Source organism: Panthera tigris, chromosome C1 (genome assembly GCF_018350195.1).
Source record: "Panthera tigris isolate Pti1 chromosome C1, P.tigris_Pti1_mat1.1, whole genome shotgun sequence".
NCBI lineage: Eukaryota > Metazoa > Chordata > Mammalia > Carnivora > Felidae > Panthera > Panthera tigris.
In genome coordinates, this window is record NC_056667.1 from 116,695,560 (window position 1) to 116,715,119 (window position 19,560).

The window sequence follows — 19,560 nt, forward strand, 5'->3', positions numbered from 1 at the left end:
AAACCAGAACTTACGAGAGGTTAAGTAACTTCCCCAAAAGTAACACAGAAATTTAAGAGGAAGGCTCTCCCTGATCCAAACTCACTCTTGGGGCACCTGGGTGGCTCAGTCGGTTAAGTGTCTGACTTCAGCTCAGGTCATGATCGCGTGGTTTGTGGGTTCGAGCCCCGCATCAGCCTCTGTGCTGACAGCTCGGAGCCTGGAGCCTGCTTTGGATTCTGTGTCTCCCTCTCTCTGCCCCTCTCCTGCTCTCTCTCTCTCTCTCATTTGCTCGCTCTCTCTCAAAAATAAATAAACATTAAATTTTTTTTAAAAAAAACTCACTCTTTTCCAGTTACTCTACTGTTCCTTCAGATCCTGAGCCAACTTGAAAAATAGACGGAAGCAGTAGTTGCTCAGCAAGAAAGATTTGAAAGGTGACATGAGCCATGATACTCTTCAAATTCAAATCTCCCTGTATGGAAGGAAGGCATTAATTCCTTAGCATGACTGAGAAAGAAAAACATTTGGATATTCCACTGGAGCTATTCAATAGGTTAAACTATCTACATGAGTGTATTATTGTCGTGATCACCTTTTCACATTTCTCCACCTTCTTCATGAGGATAGTTTTGTGATAGGTAGCAATGAAAATGAAGCATCCAGAGAGGTTCTCCTTTTGGGTAACGTGCAGTAGGTAGCACTGAACCTATTAGGAAGGACAAAGGCTCCCTAGGTGAGTTGGAATTACTAGGCTTTTTCTTCTATGAGTCCATTTGCTGAGTCAGTGTCCAGACTGAGCACTGGGCAAAAAGGGCTACTAGGGGAAGAAGAAACCGGCCGGGATTTTGACAGCCATGTAGACTAGCCTGAGTGACTAGAGAATAGTAAAGCTCTGAAGTTTCCCTGTGGGATACTGATTGCTGGGGTAGTATAGGAGGTCGGTGGTCTGGGCTATCAAGGCACAGTTTTTTAGTTCGTGAAAAGGAAAATACAGCTAGAGAAAAAAGCTTTCAGGAAACACATGGTAAGTATCCTCCTCAAGACATTTGCTACACATTTTGTTTGCATGTGAAGGGAGGTAAGAGTTAAGCTTAACACGTCAGAAGAGCAGAACTTTCAAGGCCAAGGAGACAAAGACCTGTCAGTCTCATAGTATGAGAAACTCAGGAGGACCATGCATGAGAGGGAAACTTCTAGAAGGAGAAAGCTGCTAAAAAGAGGAAGCTGCAAGAAACACCTGCCATGTCTCACTCTTGAGATATCTGAATTTTTTTTTTAATGTTTACTTATTTTTGAGAAAGACAGAGTGCGAGCAGGGGAGGGGCAGAGAGAGAGGGAGACACAGAATCCAAAGCAGGCTCCAGGCTCCGAGCTGTCAGCACAGAGCCCAATGCGGGGCTCAAACCCATGAACCGTGAGATCATGACCTGAGCTGAAGTCGGATACTCAACTGACTGAGCCACCCGGGTGCCTCTCAACCTTGAGATATTTGAGACCAGAGGTGGACTAACCCTGGAATCCAGTTCCAGCCCAACTCAATTTCTGACTGGATTGAGGTGATTTGCCCTTGGTATCTGTCAAAGAGAAAATAGGACAATCCTTTCTGGAGAGGAACAAAAATGATTTTTAAGGCCTGGGATTCCTTTATATATACTACCTGGAATCAATTTAAAAAATTACAAGACATGTGAATAAATAAGAAATCATGACCAATAAGCATGAGAAAAAACTCTAATAGAAGCACACTTATAGGGTGTTTTAGTCAGCTCAGGCTGCCATAACAAAATACTGCAGACTGGGTGGATTAAACAACAGACATTTATTTCTCATGCTTCCGGAGGCTGGGACATCCAAGATCAAGGCACTGGCGATTCAGTTCCTAGTTGAAAGTCTCTTTAGCTTGCACATGGCCACCTTCTTGCTGTGTCCTCACATGGTGGAGAGAGGGAGCTCTGGTATTTCTTCTTCTTTATAAGCTTATTAATCCCATCATGAGGGCTACATCCTCAGGACTTCATCTGAACCGAATCGCCTCCCAAAGACCCCGCTTCCAAATACCATGACAACGAGGGTTAAGGCTGCAGCATGTAATTGGTGTGGGGGGCACAAACATTAGGTCTATAGCACAGTAAAGAGTCTGACTCCTTTTTTAACTTTTGAATGCTGACAGCTTTTTAAAAAGAAGTTTATATATTTATTTTGAGAGAGAGAGAGAGAGAAAGAGAGAGAGAGCATGAGCAGGGAGAGGCAGAGAGAGAGAGAATCCCAAGCAGGCTCTGCACTGCGAGTACAGAGCCCGACATGGGGCTCCTCTCATGAATAGTGAGATCATGATCCGAGCTAAAATCAAGAGATGGAATGCTTAACCACTGAGCCACCCAGGTGTCCCTGAATGCTGACAGCTTTTAAGCCCCACCACTCCCTCTTTCCTTACTTTAGACTTTGGCCAGCTCATAAGAAAGCCTAAGTGCCCCATCCATTCGTGTCAGCACAAAGTTCAAACCATGCAAGCCTTGGTCCATGCATGGGAACACTTATCCCTAGTCCCACTCTCCAATGATATCCCAGCCAGTCCCCTTTTTCTGCTCTCTTAAGCCATTTTTAGACCTGCTTGGGAAGTTTCCAGGCTGTCTCTAGAAATCCTCATATGTGTATAATAAATCTCATATCTTCTTGGTATGTGCTTTATGTCATCAGTCTTGACATTTGAACCAAATTTTGGTTGGAGGTATTCATTCCACCATCACAACTAGGATAATTTTTCTCTTGGAGTTATGAGACAAGAATTTAAAAATAACTATGATAAATAGAATATAAAGAGAATATTTAGAAAAAAAAGATGGGCATTTGAATGATGCAGGACTGATGCAGAGAATTGGAATCTATAAAAATTCAAATAGGCATTCAAGAACTAAAAAACCTTAGTATTTGAAATTAAGGATTCATTGAATGGATTTAGCTGCAGATGACAGGATTAGTGAGCTCAAAGACATGTGTATAGATGTACTCAAACTGAAGTACAGACAGAAAATAATGAAGATAATAGATCAGAGTATAAGACACATATTGGGACACAGTCATAATATCGATCATGCATCTAATTGGATTCTCAGAAAAAGGGAGGGAGAGAGAATAAGAAAAGCATATTCGAAGAGATAAAGGGCAAGAGTTGTCAGAATCAGAGAAAGACATCAACTCATAGATGCACAAAACTCAGTGAATCCCAAGTTAAAGAAAAACAAAGAAAACTACACAGAGGTGCAAACCAAAGACAATGAGAAAATGTTAAAAGCAGCCAAGAAAAATTAAAACACATCATATTCCAAGGAGCAACAATGAGTTATGGCTGACATGTTGATCGCAACTATGAAATCTAGACGACAATGGAAAGGCATTTTTAACTGTACAAAAAAAAAGTTCTATATCCTGTGAATTTTTTTTTCAAAAATAAAGGCAATTCATGGTCCTCTTTCCTTTCCCTTTTCTTCTCTTCCACGTGTGAGCAATTTAAAGCCATCAGGTGGGGCAGAGCAAGGCGTGGCGTGGATGCGTTTGTGAGCACGGTGTGGAGAGTGGAGGAAGCCATGGTGGCCCAGAGCAGGATGTCAGAGCCCAGACAGGATGAGAAGGGCATTCCCATGGGAGGGACGCCAGATGTGGGATGTCAGATCCTGAGCAGGGTGAGGAGGGGGGAGGAGGTTTGGGTTTAGTGAGAGAGGGAGTTATAAATATAGAAAAGGAGAAAACTGGAATGAACCCTGTGATATTTATTTGGAAAAGAATATATCTGAGTGGATTCATCTATATATACACATATATTAATACATTATAATAATATATGCATATATAACAGATGTATAATAGATAGTATATGTATGTATACATATGCATACATATTCTCAAGCTGTGTTCACACAGAGCCAGGAGTGGATACATCTCATTAGCAAGACCTAGATTTTGTTTTCTAAACAACGGTTTCAAAGAAAGAAGGCAGGGATCCCCAGAGAATGGCTGATTCCAGGACTGGGCAGGGAAAGTACAAGGCGAGTCTGGAGCATCCTGGGCCAAAATGCACGGAAGCGCTCAAAGAATAATGGGGACATGTCAGAAGCTGTCCCGAAGTGGCTTCCACCGATCGAATCGAGGACATCTGAAAATCAAAATAAATAGTAAATTGGATTATAATCCTTTGGATAAAATAAGGAGCCACAAGTGTATATAAATAGTTAAATAGTAAAGCACAATGGGGACCAGGACTGTTTGTATAGTTTTAAGGTCCTTGCCCACGAAATGCTTGTTAGTTACAAAGGAGAAAAGAATAACGTGCAGTGTTCGGAAAGCTGTCAGACCCCACCATAATCAAACAACCAAAGTATGCATCATCAGCGATGGCCCAAATTGATATACAGCACCTGATGGGATGCAATGAGAATTTAGCACCATTTCTGTGACATGCCTGCCAAACGTGAAGAATCTGACTATAATGCTTGCAAATCAGACTATCAGACAAATACACATGGCGGTGGGGCGGGGGTGGGGGGGAGCATTCCGTAAAATGGCTAGCCTGTAATCCATAAATGCATCAAGATGAGGAAAGGTTGAGACGCTGGTCCAGGCTGAAGGAGACTAAGAAGGCATGATAACCCATGACAACTGAAATTTCTGATATAACGCATGATTCCTTTTCTAAAGGAGTTATCGGGACAATTGACAAATCTTAACTGGGGGCTTGGATAGGATGGGAACGCATCATTAATAACTGCCTGATTTTGAAGGCCGTACTGTGGTTATGCCAGAAAACACTATAGGAAACATATGCTACAGTATTCAGGGGTACTGGGTTGGCAAAATACTCTCAAATGGGTCAGGAACAAACATTTCTCTGTATTGGACATTGTACTTTTCCATAACTGTGTGACAGTTTCAAAGCTTTCAAAGGTAACAATTAAAAGATGAAGGCGGGGCGCCTGGGTGACTCAGTCAGTTGAGCGTTCCGCTCTTGATTTCGGCGCGGGTTGTGATCCTAGGGTTGTAGGATTGAGCCCTGTGTCAGGCTCCGCATTGAGTGTGGAGCCTGCTTAAGCTTCTCTCTGTCCTCCTCTCTCTCTCTCTCTCTCTCTTCTCTCTCCTCTCTCTCTCTCTCTTCTTTCTCCTCTCTGTCCCTCTCTCTCTCTGTCTCTCCCTCTGCCCCTTTCCCTTGCTTGTGCACTCTCTAAAATTAATTTAATTTAATTTTAAAAATGAAGGCAAAGACATTTTCACGCTAATGAAGTCAGAGGACTCACCACCAGCAGACTCCTGCTACAAGAAATACAAGGATGACAATTCCGAGTAGAAACAGAACTGCAGAGTGGAACAGAGAATTCCAAGAAGCAAATATGTGCCAAGATATAAGACGGTTGACTGTTTGAAGCCACAAGAATAACTATGGCTTGTGGGATTTATAGCGTATGTAGAGGTGAAACTTTTTTTTTTTTTAAGTAGGTTTCACACTCAGCCCGATGCAGGGCTTGAACTCACAACCCTGAGATCAAGACTTGAGATGAGATCAAGAGTCAGACGTTTAACCGACTGAGCCACCCATGTCCCCCTAAAAGTAGAACATTTAACAACAGTATTACAAAAGGTAGGGTGGGTACACACGAGTGTAGGTTTCCTCTATTATTTGTGAAATGGGAAAGCTTCCAATTTATAAGGTAGACTCCAAAAGTCGATGATGCCTCTGAGTTAACCGCTAAAAATTAATAGAAATAAAACTAAAAGTGTAACAGAAGAGGCAAAATACAATAAACATGCACAAAAGGAGAAATGAAGGTTTAAAGGAGCGGTGTCATAAATTTTTAAAAAGAAACAAGATTGTAGATCGAAGCTCCACTCAGTAAACTGATGGTAAAAATTATGTCATGCAAGCACTTACCAAATGAAAGGTGTGGCTCGATTAATATCAGACAAAGTAGACTTTAGAGTCAGAAGTAGGAATGGTGGTAAAGAGCGATGTTTCATAATGATAAAAGGACTAATTCAACAGGAAGACGTAACAATCATAAATTTGTACTCACCTAATAACAGGGCTGCATGAAGCAGAAAGTTGACAGAACAAAAGAGACAAGTGGGCAAATTTGTAACCATGGTGGAGGTTTTAACGAATCTCTTTCAGCAACTGATAGAAAAAGCAGATAAAAAAATCAATAAGTATATAGAAAATATGAATGACAGAGTTAATCACCTTGACTTTAATAGACAGCTATAGAATGCTACACCCAACAGCTGGAGAATACATGTTCTTCTCTCCAAGTGCATTTGTACCAAAATAGAACGTGTATTGAACCGTAAAGCAAGTTATAACAAATTTCAAAAGATGAACTCATGCTGGGTATGATCTCCGACCAAAGTGGAATGAAACTGGAAATGAACAAAAGAAAGATTGTTAGACCTCAAATGTTTGCATGTTAAGCAGAACTTTTAAATAACCCGAGGGTCAAAATATTTTGAACTGAATGAAAATCAAAATATTGCATACAAACACTGAGATAAAAGCCAATGCAGTGATTAGAGAGAAATTTTAGGTTTCATTTTATTTTATTTTGTTTATTTATTTATTTTGAGAGAGAGAGAGAGAGAGAGAGAGAGAGAGAGAGAGACAATGAGGGAGGAGTAGAGAGAGGGAGAGAGAGAATTCCAAGCAGTCTCCGTGGTGGTGTGGAGCCTGACACGGGGCTGGAACCCACGAACCGTGAGATCATGACCTGAGCTGAAATCAAGAGTCAGACGCTTAAACGACTAAGCCACTGAGGCCCCCCCAAGAAATTTTAAGATTTAAATGCATGTATGTATGATAAGAGAAAATAGTTTAAAACTACTTACCTAAATTTCCATCTCAAGTTAGAAAAAGAACAGTAACTTTAAATCCAAAGAAAGAAGACAGAAGGGAAAATCAAAATACAAACCAAAGTCAATTTAAAAATAAAGCAGATATGGCGTGCCTGGGTGGCTCCGTCAGTGGACCACAGGACTCTTGATCTTGGGGTTGTGAGTTTGAGCCCCACAGTGAGGGCAGAGATTACTTAAAAATACATAAAGCAGATGTACAAAAGAGAAGGTTAGCAAAACAAAAAGCTGGGTTATCAAAAAGGTAATGAATCTGGGGCTCCTGGGAGTCTCAGTCACTTAAGTCACTGACTCTTGATTTTGGCTCAGGTCATGATCTCACAGTTCGTGAGTTCAAGCCCCATGTCAGGTTCTGCACTGGTGTCGAGGAGCCTGCTTGGGATTCTGTCTTTCCCTCACTCTCCCTCTCGTCTGCTCCTATTCTCTCTCTATATATAAATAAATAAATAAACTTGAAAACAAGTAGAGATTTTTTTTAAAAGGTAATGAATATGATAAACACCAAGATAAAAAGAGAGATAACAAAAGTTGTCAATATCAGCAAGGAAAAAGATCCTACAGATATTAAAAGATAAGAAAAGGTTTATTATAAAAACCTTTATGACAGCAAGTTTAAAAACTTAGACTAAATTTTGATGAACTCCAATTTATCTGTGTTTTTCTTTTGTTGTCTGCATTTTTGATGTCAAATCTATGAAATTGTTGCCAGTCTATGAAATTGTTGCCCCCTCTGTTTTCTTAGACGACTTAAAGTTTTAGCTCTTAGGGGCGCCTGGGTGGCTCAGTCGGTTAAGCATCCGACTTCAGCTCAGGTCACGATCTCGCGGTCCACGAGTTGGAGCCCTGCGTCGGGCTCTGGGCTGATGGCTCAGAGCCTGGAGCTTGCTTCCGATTCTGTGTCTCCCTCTCCCTCTGCCCCTCCCCCGTTCATGCTGTGTCTCTCTCTGTCTCAAAAATAAATAAACGTTAAAAAAAAATTAAAAAAAAAGTTTTAGCTCTTAAATGTAGGCTTTGATCTATATTTAGTTAATGTTTGAGCCTGATGTTAGTTAAGGATCTGATGTCTTTTACATGAAGATATCCAGTTTTCTAGCACCAGTTGTTGAAAGGACTTTTTTCCCCATCGTATGATCTGGGCAACCTTGTCAAAAATCAGTTGACCAAGGGGCACCTGGGTGGCTCAGTCGGTTGGGCGTCTGACTTCAGCTCAGGTCATGATCTCACGGTCCGTGGGTTTGAGCCCCGCGTCAGGCTCTGTGCTGACAGCTCGGAGCCTGGAGCCTGCTTCTGATTCTGTGTCTCCCTCTTTCTCTGCCCTTGCCCTGCTTGTGTTCTGTCTCTCTCTCTCTCAAAAATAAATTAACGTTAAAAAAATCTTTTTTAAATCAATTGACCATGTATGGGAGGGTTTATGTCTGGGATCTCTGTTCTATTCTGTTGGTGGATATAACTGTACTTATACCAGTACCGTACTGCTTCAGTTACCATAGCTTTGTAGCAAGCTTCGAAACCCAGAAGTGTGAGACATCTAACCTTCTTTTTCAACAGTGTTTTGACTGTCTGAGGTCCCTTGGAATTCATATGGATATGAATCTGAGACTCAGCTTTTCCGTTTTTTTGTGAAAAAGACTGCCGATATTTTGATAGGGATTGCAGTGAATTTATAAATAGCTTTGGCTCATGTGTGTAATCTTTGACACAGAATAGTATTATCTATTATTTGTGGATGCACGCATAAGTGGAAGGAATAGCTTGGACATCCCGAAGTTGAGATACCAGTTTCCTCCAGGGGTAGAAGCGTTAAGCCTAGAAAGACAAAAGAGACTGGAAGGGGATACACATGGAACTTCAGTTATACCTGGAGTGTTTTATGTCTTTAAAAGATAACAGGAAATGGGGCGCCTGGGTGGCTCAGTCGGTTAAGTGGCCACTTCTTGATTTCAGCTCAGGTCGTGATCTCACAATTGTGGGATCGAGTCCCGCGTTGGGCTCCGCACGGAGCTTGCTCAAGATTTTCTCTCCTTCTCCCTCCACCCCTCTCCCCTGCTCAAGCTTTCTCTCGCTCTCGCTCTCTCTCTCTCCCTTTGAAAGCGATAAATAAATACATAAATAAATAAAATGGGAAGTAAATTTTTTTTCAAATTATTACTACTGATTAGATGGTAAATGGATGTATGCTATTTTGCTCTCTACACTTTTCTGTAGTTCGAAACTTCTCATCATAGACAAGAGAGATTACATGATGGGGGCCAGCTGGGAGGCCCCTCCTGAGAGGCTCTCACCTGTCCTGCTGCCCTCCATCAGGTCCCCTTATACTGTCACCGCTCTACCTGTCCACCAGGAGCCCATTCACGGAAGTGAATTTATTTTTATTTTTATTTTTTCTTTCCAAGTTTTTATTTAAATTCCCACTAGTTAACATATGGTGTAATATTAGTTTGGGGTATAGAATTTAGTGATTCATCACTTACGTATGACACCTGGTGTTCATCACAAGTACCTGCGTGGAGGTGAACTTAAAATACAGGTGGGACTTGACTTTGATCCTATCTCCCCAGGTGAGGCTCGGGGAACAAATTCCAACCCACCAAAGGTTTAGACCTTCCAGTCAGTTCTTCAGCGGCTACTTCCAAATAGCAACAGGGAAATTAGGATTGCCAGATATCTGAAGAACACTCAACCCTGAAGGGAAGAGATAAATTAGAATAGAATAGAATAGAATAGAATAGAGCAACCTGGAAGAACAGAGAAAGTCTGTGTACAGGGAAGAAAACTTTTATTTTTTTTTTAATTTTTTTAAAATGTTTTTTTATTTATTTTTGAGACAGAGAGAGACAGAGCACGAATGGGGGAGGGGCAGAGAGAGAGGGAGACACAGAATCGGAAGCAGGCTCCAGGCTCTGAGCTGTCAACACAGAGCCCGACGCGGGGCTCGAACTCACAGACCGTGAGATCGTGACCTGAGCTGGAGTCGGACGCTTAACCGACTGAGCCACTCAGGTGCCCCAGGGAAGAAAACTTTTAAAGAAACAAATACAAAAATTCTCCCAAAGCTCTAGTGTGGATACTTTTCCAGTGATTAGAGAAGATATTTGCATCCATGATATAAGAACAAGATGCTCTAAAAAGGGAGCACTTGGGGGGTGCCTGGGGGGCTTAGTCGGTTAAGCGTCCAACTTCAGCTGAGGTCGTGAACTCACGGTTTCGTGAGTTCAAGCCCCACGTCAGGCTCTGTGCTGACAGCTCAGAGCCTGGAGCCTGCTTCAGATTCTGTGTCTCCCTCTCTCTGCCTCTCCCCTGCTTGTGTGCTCTCTCTCTCTGTCTCTCTCTCAAAAAAAATAAATAATTAAAAAAATTTTTTTAAGTAAAAAAAGAAAAGAAAAAGGGAGCCCTTGGTGCACCTGGGTGGCTCAGTCAGTTAAGCGTCTGACTCTTGACTTCAGCTCAGGTCATGACTTCACAGTTAGTGAGATCGAGCCCCGTATCAGGCTCTGCACTGACAGTGTAGAGCCTGCTTGGGATTCTCTCTCTCCCTCTCTCCCTCTCTCCCTGCCTCTTCCCCACCCACGTGCATGCACAAGTGATCTCTTTCTCTCTCTCAAAATAAATAAATAAACATAAAAATAAATCAAAAAGGAGCACACAGTAAAAACACTTACAAAAAAAGAGAATGCGTAAGAAAAAATAAAATAAAAAACATCACTAAAAGAGGAGAGTATGAAACTGTGAAATCACCCAGAAAGCATGGGAAAAACACAGAAATGGATCACGGAGGAAGAGAGGAGAGTGGAGAAGAAAATAAAGACTAGTCCCCGGAGGCCCAAAATATGAACCAAAGGAATTTCAGCAATTGAGAATAGAGAAAATTGTCAATCAAAGTATTCAAGAGAATTCCCCTGCAATGAAAGGAAGGAATCTGCAGAGCCACACGGCCTGCCAGACACCTGCGGACCCAGCAAGGCAAAGGGCTGTGCGATTTCAGAACCCGTGGGATAAGGAGAAGGCGTCACTGTGTCCAGGGGAAGCGGGTCAGGCGCACAGAATCAGGAATCAGAGCTGTTTGGGATCTCCCCATGGGAACGCTGGAAAGCTAGAGCCTTAGCCTTAGAGCGTAGCTCTCAAAACTGCGAAGGACCAGGATTTCCAACAGCATTTGTTACTGTCGCTACACAACAAAACTTGCGGGCTTAGAACAATGCACATTATTATTTCACGGTTTCTGAGGGTCAGGAAGTCAGGAGCGGCTTCGCTGGGTGCTTCTGGCTCAGGGTGTCTCTTAAGGCTGCGACCGGCTGGGGGGATGGCATTGCAGTCAGATGAAGGTTCAGCTGGAGCAAAGGAATTTGTTTCCAAGCTCATACATGTGGTTGTTGGCACAAGGCTGCAGGTCCCTGCTGCAGAGACCGCTCCGTGCGCCCTGCCCCAGTGAGTGATCCAACAGATCTGGAGACCCCGAGACAGTGTGTCATCAACTTTTATCCGGGGAGTGATGCTCCCTCACTTCTGCCGTGTCCCAGACTTCAGAACGCTCCAGTTCTGCCAAGCCACACAGTAGAGTCACATTCTGGTCCTCGTGGGAGAGTGTCCTGCTGCAGCCTGTGACGTGCTGGAGTACTCGAGGATTCCGGAATCCTCTTCATTCTAATCGTGGCCACCTCCCAAAGCCCTGCAGCCTCTGCGTTTCGCTGCGTGCCGAGGCTCCTTCCAGTCCTGCTCTCTACCTGGACCCCACTCGGAAGCGAGGCACAGGGACCCAATCATTTAGGGAGGGACAGGACCAAGAAACAAATACTTGGGTCTCCCCATTATCTGAAACCTTGGTGTTTCTAGGGCACAGGGATGTGGGGATGCAGGGATAATAGAATGTAAAGATATTCCTGGAGTTCAGCTGTTCTTTCATTCATTCTGCATTTTTGGTGCACCTTCCAGGCTTGCTAGAAACACTGGGATAAAATATGGATCCTGTCCTTGAGGGCTCAGGGAGGAAGGAGGTAGCTGATTAACCAATAATTCCAGTCCTAGAACACGAGGGTAGCATGGATGTAAAAAAAAAAAAAATTAAAGGGTTCATAGCCCTAACATACAACAGACGTCTCAGAATCGATAAGAAAATTCAAACATAGAGTACTAATTTCATATTGCTGCTTGCTCTAACAAATTACCACCAAACTGGTGGCTTGAAAACAACTCCTTTAGTTCTGAAGGTCAGGAGTCCAAAATGAGTCTCACTGGGCTCAAATCAAAGTGTTGGTAGGTCTTCATTCCTTCTAGAGGCTCTTGGGAAAATCCATTTCCCAGACTCTTCCAGCTTCTAGAGGCTGCCTGTATGCCTTAGCTTTTGGTCCCTTCCTCTACCTTCAAAGCCAGCGGTATCAGGCCGAGTCCTTCCCATGCTGCCCCTCTCTGACTCTCGCCTGCCTCCCTTTTCCATTTCAGAGGACCCTTGTGATTATACTTGGGTCCCCCAGATAATCTGGGGTGATTTCCCATTCTCAAGGTCAGCTGACTGACAACTTAATTCCACCCACAACCGTAATTCCCCTTTGCCATGTGACCTAATATATTCACAGATGTGGGGATTAGGACACGGAAAATTTAGGGGGGGCCATTATTCTGCCCACCACACATACCAACAGAAAAGAAAGCAATTCATAAGAGAAGTGCAAACAGCACCTGAATCTATGAAAAGACAGTCACTTTTCCCAAAAGCCAAGAAAGTAAAAGTTAGCCCAGCAAGGAGATCCCGTGCTCAGCCTCCAGATGGCAAGTGTGGAAAAGGTTAACACCCTCTAGGGCTGAATAGAACATGGGAGATGGGCATTTCTGTGGCCTGCTGGGAGGAGGACTGTAGCTACCACATTTGGGGGAACATAATCTGATGGTCCATCAAACTCAGAATACACTGACATTCAAATGTTGCAAGCCCACGTACAGGAATTCATTCCCTTTAGAAATAACACCTTGCCCCTGAATTCAAAAATGCCCATGTGTCAGACACTGGGGGTGTAGCCACAGAGAGGACAGCCCAGGCCCCTGCTCTCATGGGGCTGACGTTCTTATGGGAAAGGCAGACCACAAAGAAACCAAGAAAGAGAGAAACCAGACACGTACTGGGTTGGGATGAGGGCCGTGTATTCCTTTCCCAGGGCTGCCGTAACAAATGGCCACAAACTTAGTGGCTTAAAATAACAGAACCAAATATTCCCCCATAGTCCTGGAAGCCAGAAGTTCAAAATCAAGGTGTTGGCAGGCGTGGTTCCTTCTGGAGGCTCTGAGCTTGGAGAATCTGTTCCTTGCTTCTCTCCTGGCTTCTGGTGACTCTCAGCAAACCCCCGTGTCCCTTGGCTCATAGGCACATCACTGCAGTCTGCATCCCATGGCGTTCTCTTCTCTCTGTCTTTTTGCCCAAATCTCCCTCTTTTTATGTGGACACGAGTCATTGGGTTAGGGTTCATCCTTTCCTAGGATGACCTCATCTCAACTTGACTGCACCTGCGAAGATGACTCCCAAATAAGGGCACATTCACAGCTACTAGGAGTTACTTCAATACATCTTTTTAGCGGACACAAGTCAAGTCTCAACAGGCTCTCCAGAGAATTGACAGAAGACAATAATGAGAGCGTGAGGGTGGCTGCTTGAACTTGGATGAGCAGGAAGGCTTCTCAGAGGAGGGGGCATTGAACCTGAGCTCTGAGCGGCAAGGAAGAAGTCAATGAAGATCAAGGAAGAATGTTCTAGGGGAGGAAACGGCTGGCCCAACGGCCTCGAGGCAGGATCGGGCTTGGCCAGTTCAAGGCCCTGCAATCAGGCCAGCAGAGCAGGCACTAGTGGGCACGGAGGGTGTTCCGGGGGGAGCTCAGAGAAGGCTCAGGGCCAGATGGTATAGACCTTGAAGCTCAGGGAAAGGAGTCTGCATTTTGTCTTGGAGGAGGAGAGTGACACAATCTGAGCTGTTTGTCAAAGACTGCGGCATGTGATGTATGTACGAGGGTGTGTATCACACGACTGTTCCCAAAACACTGGAAATTCCCTGTGTATTCAGGGGACTGGGTGAATGACCTATGCTATGTTCATTCTGTGGCTTCGGAGTTCGAGCTATCCATATCCACCTGCAAAGATGTTCTTGATATACGAAGTAAAAAAGCAAGGTGTCTAATATCTCTGTGTGTCTTCTTTAAGTTTGGTTTTAATTTAATTTTTTTTTTTCAGTAATCTCTACACCCACCATGGAGCTTGAACTCCTAACCCTGAGATCAAGAGTCACATGCTCTTGTGACTGAGCCAAGCAGGCGTCCCAGTATGGGTGTGTGTGTCTCCTTTTTTTTAAACAGGTTTCTTTTTTTTTTTTTTTTTAATTTTTATGTATTTTTGAGAGAGAAGGAGACAGAGTGTGCGCGGGAGAGGGGCAGAGAGAGAAGGAGACATAGAATCCGAAGCAGGCTCCAGGCTCTGAGCTGTCAGTGCAGAGCCCGATGCGGGGCTCGAACCCACGAACCGTGAGATCGTGACCTGAGCCGAAGTCGGACGCTTAACGGACTGAGCCACCCAGGTGCCCCTGTGTGTGTGTGTGTGTGTGTGTGTGTGTGTGTGTGTGTGTGTCTTCTCAAGGCAGCAAAAGCCTCTGCGATGCTTGAATGCAATCTGTGCACAGGCCACAGAGGCGAGCCTTGAGTCGATTTGGGTTCTCCTAACCAAACCTTTGCTACCAGTGGATCTCCCTTGAAGGCTCTGGTTTATAACACCTGTCCCTGGTCATAACAGTCTTTTAATGTGGTACATCTCATTTATGAGGCTCTGTCCTCCCCTGGACATGTGTAGAACTGTAGGATGTTGGGGGATGAGTGGCCTTTCTAAAGGTCTCCTTGTCTGGCCCCCCATTTTACAGATAGAGGAGCTGAGGCCCAGAGAAAGAATGATCATTCAGCAAGCCAGTGGCAGTGGTGGGATCCAAATCCAGGGAATCTCTTGAATTCTTTCCTCTGGCCCTGCTGGAATGCTGCCCTTGGAATGTAAGTTTTCTAGGTCGTTGTCCTACAGAGATACAGACCGCATCCATCCATTCACACACAACAGCAGCAGAGTCCAGCCTTACAGGCTGGGAACACAGTCTGATTCCCATCTCTGGAACCCAAATGCTCGTTTACAAGGGCTCACGTTGGAAAGCGTTGTTCTACGAAGTCAGCTTGTTTGTTCTGTCCACCACCTTCCCCGAGAGGCTGCTCTGTGACGAGCTCCTACCTTGCACAGTCCCCTCCTGCTGGCTCACCATGGCTCTCCTAGTGCTCCAGCGGGCTTCAACGTCCAGACAAGCGTGATCCAGGCGCTCCTTTGGACCGCGATGGAGAAGGTCCCTGTTCCCACTTGGTCTGGGGAGACAAAGAAGCCAGGAGTCTCAGACATTTGGAGTCGCGTCTGTACAAAGGGTTGAACTAAATAATGTCCAGGTTACGCTATGTGAATCCTTCCTCCCGGCCTCTCCAAGACTGATTCCTCATGGAAGCTGGCCTCGACCTCAAGCCTGCGGTGGTATCTTTTTGTGGTCTCCCGCGCATGCATTGGGGCCTGTCCTCCCTTCCTTTTAGACTCCACACGCTCAAAAAAATTTTTGTTCGTTTATCGACCTGGAAAGTGAAATGACTCTGAACCTGCATTCTCTGAGAGGTCCAGGATGCAGCCCTAATAAGGGCTCAAATTTCTCTGGATTTTCCCATTTTCAAGTTGGGTGCTGCGTCCCCACGTTCAGGTCGTTCATTGGTGGTAAAAATCTGGTAAAAATCTTAGGTCCATGACTGTAGGACGGATGCATACATTGAAGTTTGGCCACGCAGTGGAGTAATCCACAGCACCCAGAACCAATGATCCAAATAATAGGCAAAGTGTGATTTACTCTCAAAAACTGTTACAGTAAATGAAAGAAGCTGAACTCAAAAGAACACATAGATAGGATTCTGTTTACATAAAGCTTAAAAGCTGGCAAAATTGAACTATCGTGTTTCAGGTCACACGCTTACTTGGCTGTGTAAAATTATAAAGAAAAGACACAAGTTCTCATACTGGCCAACTTTGAGGGGAAGGGAGGTCGTGAGTGGGAAGGGCTTCGGGGACCCGCGATCCCGATTCTCGAACTGGCCTACGATTCAGTCACTAATAGTTTGTTAAGCTGTATGGTTATTTTGTAACACCTATTTCTCTAGGTATCATATTTTAAAATACAAAAGGCTGATCACTACATGGTATGCATGAAACTAATTTTACACTGTATGTTGGCTAACTGAAATTTAAATCAAAACTTACCAGAAATAAATTAGAATATCAAGTAAAATAAAATAAAATAAAATGGCCAAAAAAATTAAGTCCATAAATTGAAAACCAGGATAGGATTTATTTATTTATTTATTTATTTATTTATTTATTTATTTATTTATTTTTGAGAGCGAGAGTGCGAGTGGGAGAGGGGCAGAGAGAGAGGGGGACAGAGGATCCAAAGCGGGCCGTGCGCTGACCACAGTGAGCCTGACGCGCGGCTCGAACTCACGAACTGTGAGATCACGACCTGAACCAAAGTCGGACGCTTAACCAACTGAGCCACCCAGGATAGGACTTAATGTTAGGGTTTGTGGGGACTAAGTCTGAGGTCCTATGGAGGGTATTTAGGGGAGTTGGACTTTCTCTCTTTCTCCTCCTTGTCCCCCTCCTTCCTCCCTCCTTCAGCACCTCTCCCTCTTGTACTTTCCTTTCTCTACCACAAAAAGCCCCCATCCTTACCCCTTTGCTTAGCATGGGCAGGTCCTCTGCTCCCAGCCTTTCATCCCTTCCAAGAGCTAGAAAATGCTCTCTAAATTCAGATCCAAGGAAAAGAGCATCCCATTGACCACTGCTGTGTGCCGGCTGAGGACCGGCTGGGGAGGAGCGGGTGAGGAAGGGCAATCTCTGCTCAAGCCCTGGTGGCTTTGGTGGAGTGGCTGAGGGGGGCTTGTTTCTCAGGGAAGGGACAGGGCAGTCCCTCCAACGCAAGGAGAGGATGGCGTGGGGCGGGGCTCACAGATGGAGGGAGAGGTGGCAGAGGGAAGTGAATTAATTATCTCAGGCCCCAGTAGGAATGAGAAGCACCCAGAACTGGACCAGAAGAACCCAGGATGCCAGCTGCCCCTGGCTGTACGCGGCTGCTTTGGGGTCCCCAGACCCTGTCTTTTCCCTGCCATCATGTAGAGCTGGCTCCTATTCCCGGCTTCGTCCGCAGAGGAAGCCAGGTTCCTCTCCTTGTTTGTGTTGGCAGCTGTCTCCAGCGGCCAGGCCCCTGGCCCTTCCTGAGGGAGCATGTCCGCAGATAAGCTAATGTTGGCATCTCCCCAAGAACTGTCATTATTTTGTTTCTAAAATATTTCTCTTATCCTCGCCTTGCCAGCATCTCCCCTCCCACGCCCTCCCCCCTTCCCTGGGAATCAGCTGAGGAGCAAAGGGTTTTCCTTATAAATCCTGCCCACCACCTCCAAGCGGCTCTCCTTGCCCCCCATGCGCTGCGGGAGCCGTCACCCTTCGCCCTGCTCTGCAGCCCGCGCCCCCACCCCCCTCCCGCAGTGCAGCAGTCCCCGCCTGGCTGTGGCCCTGCCTCCACCTGCGTCTCTCTGATCTTCCAAACTGCGAGGGGGCGGAGCCAGGCCTCCTGAGAAGAGAAATTGACAGCAGCCACCACGTGATCATCGCTGAGCACCTGCTTCCAACACAAAACCTTGTTTCATATTCACAAACCCCTGCCAAGGAGCAACTTCCTCTTCTGGCTTTGCAGCTGAGGCTTGGCAGTGGTGGCGGGGCGGGGGGTGGGGGGCGTCAAGCGATCTCCCCCGGGTCCAGCAGTCCATATGTGGTAGAGCCTGAACTGGACCCCGTACCTGCCTGAGTTTGCGGCCCTGAGCCCCTCTGCCCTGTGAACCTCGGAAGCACGTTCTTTTAGGCTTGTCTTCTCATTTGTTTCTGAGCGGCAGACCCCGTTGTTACCATTCCCTTTTTACAGAAGAAACTAAAGACTAGAGAAATTGAATGACTAAGACTGCATTTGGGCCCTCTAGTTTCAAACCCAGAGGCTTGGTTGCTGCTGTGTCTTCATATCGGCTGTTCTGTTTTTCTAGGATCAAGCACTGCCCTGAATTCTGCCTTCCTTCTGTATTATCTGACTCCATTACGAACAAATCTATCCATCTATCCACCCACTCACCCACCTATCCATCCACCTGCCCAGTATCTATCTGTCTATCTATCTATCTATCTATCTACCTCAGAGCCCATGTCATCAGAGCTCACAATCAAGTGGACAAAGATAGGTATGCACGCGTGTGCGCACACACACACACACACGAATGTGAATATATACATACGTAAATAACCACTTATAAGCATGCTTCAGATACTGCTGGAGAGAGGTGTGTGTGCTGTGCCACCAGACTTTGAACTTGCACCCACTGATGGGGAGTCAGAAAAGCTCCTTCAGCAACCCTGTCCTGGCTCCCCCTCTGGCCAGATTTAGCGCTCACAACCAGGAAGACTGGAGAAAAGAAGCAGCCGGGCCTCGAGCCCTCAAGGAACGCTCATCTTTAAGAGAGAATCTCTGATGTCAGCTGGGTTTGTGGGAAGGAGCAAGGAGGCAAGGCCAGCAGCAGGGCCCTGCGTTTCCCAGGGAGAGGCTGAGAACACGTACGCCAGGAGACCATCTCGGCCTACCCTTTGCTTGCTCTGTGGTTTGGGAAAAGGACACAGCATCTCTGGGCTTGGCATGCCTCTTCTGCAGAATGACACAGTTTAATAGCAGCTGCCACCAGGAAAGCTTGGGCTCCTGAGCCGGGGGTGGAGGATCAGTTCCCTTCCCCACATGGCTGTAATGCAGGGGGACAAGGCACCCTGTCCTTGTCTTGGGCTTTACTGCAGCCAAGAGGTTAGTACTCACCTTCCAGCTTGCCAGAGCTTCCTTTCCAATGAAGAAGGAGGAACAGCGAGCCACTGTGTTTCCCTTTTCCCCAGGTCTGAATGGGAGACCTGAAAACTTTCTGCATTACTTCCTACCCACGCCGCACCCTCTCTCCACTAGAAGTGGTACCAAGGTGTTGTCCCCCACAAAGGAGGGAGCTCTGATTTCCGAGTTACCTTACCAGGGGTGACTTAAAGAGGGAACCCACCGCCTTAGGGGTCTGGCTCAGTATCACCTTCACTTCTGCTCTGTTCTCTGGAGCAAGCAACAGGAGAGCCTGGATTCAAGGACAGGGGAACTGACCCCCCCCCTCCCCCCCCCTTGAGGAAGGAGCTGCAAAGTCACTGCAAGGGCTTGGAGGGGGAGGAGTAAATGTTTCTGCTGCTGTTTGCAATCTACCTCGGACACCACTGAGGGCTCTGGGCCAACACCCACTGTTCCTCCTGCGTGCCCTGGAGGTGGGAAAAAGGAAGTGTTAGAGGAAGAGGGTCAGGTGGGATTGCCCCAGGTTCTGCTGACCCCAATCCAGGCTTTCTCACACTGGGGTCAGCAGCTCCTTGAGAATTTTTTTTTTTATTTCATTTTGATGTTAATCTAAAAACACATCTAGATGTGTCTGCATAGCTGCCCCTTCCCATTGGGAATTTCAACTCGGGTGTATATGTTTTTTTAAATCCATGGTGCAGGGGATCCAAGCAGCAAAATTTTGATGGTCACTGGAGATGGACGG

At 45.6% G+C, this 19,560-nt stretch overlaps 1 long non-coding RNA gene across 1 annotated transcript; it reads right to left on the minus strand.

Moving 5' to 3' along the window:
* Window positions 1-3,907: 3,907 nt before the first annotated feature.
* On the minus strand, window positions 3,908-19,071 carry LOC107180478. The gene is made up of 4 exons (XR_001511239.2): window positions 18,810-19,071; window positions 15,110-15,237; window positions 6,042-6,142; window positions 3,908-4,132 (listed from the first exon to the last, which is right to left on the minus strand). It is a non-coding gene; the product is annotated as an uncharacterized LOC107180478 (long non-coding RNA).
* Between the last annotated feature and the right edge of the window lie 489 nt (window positions 19,072-19,560).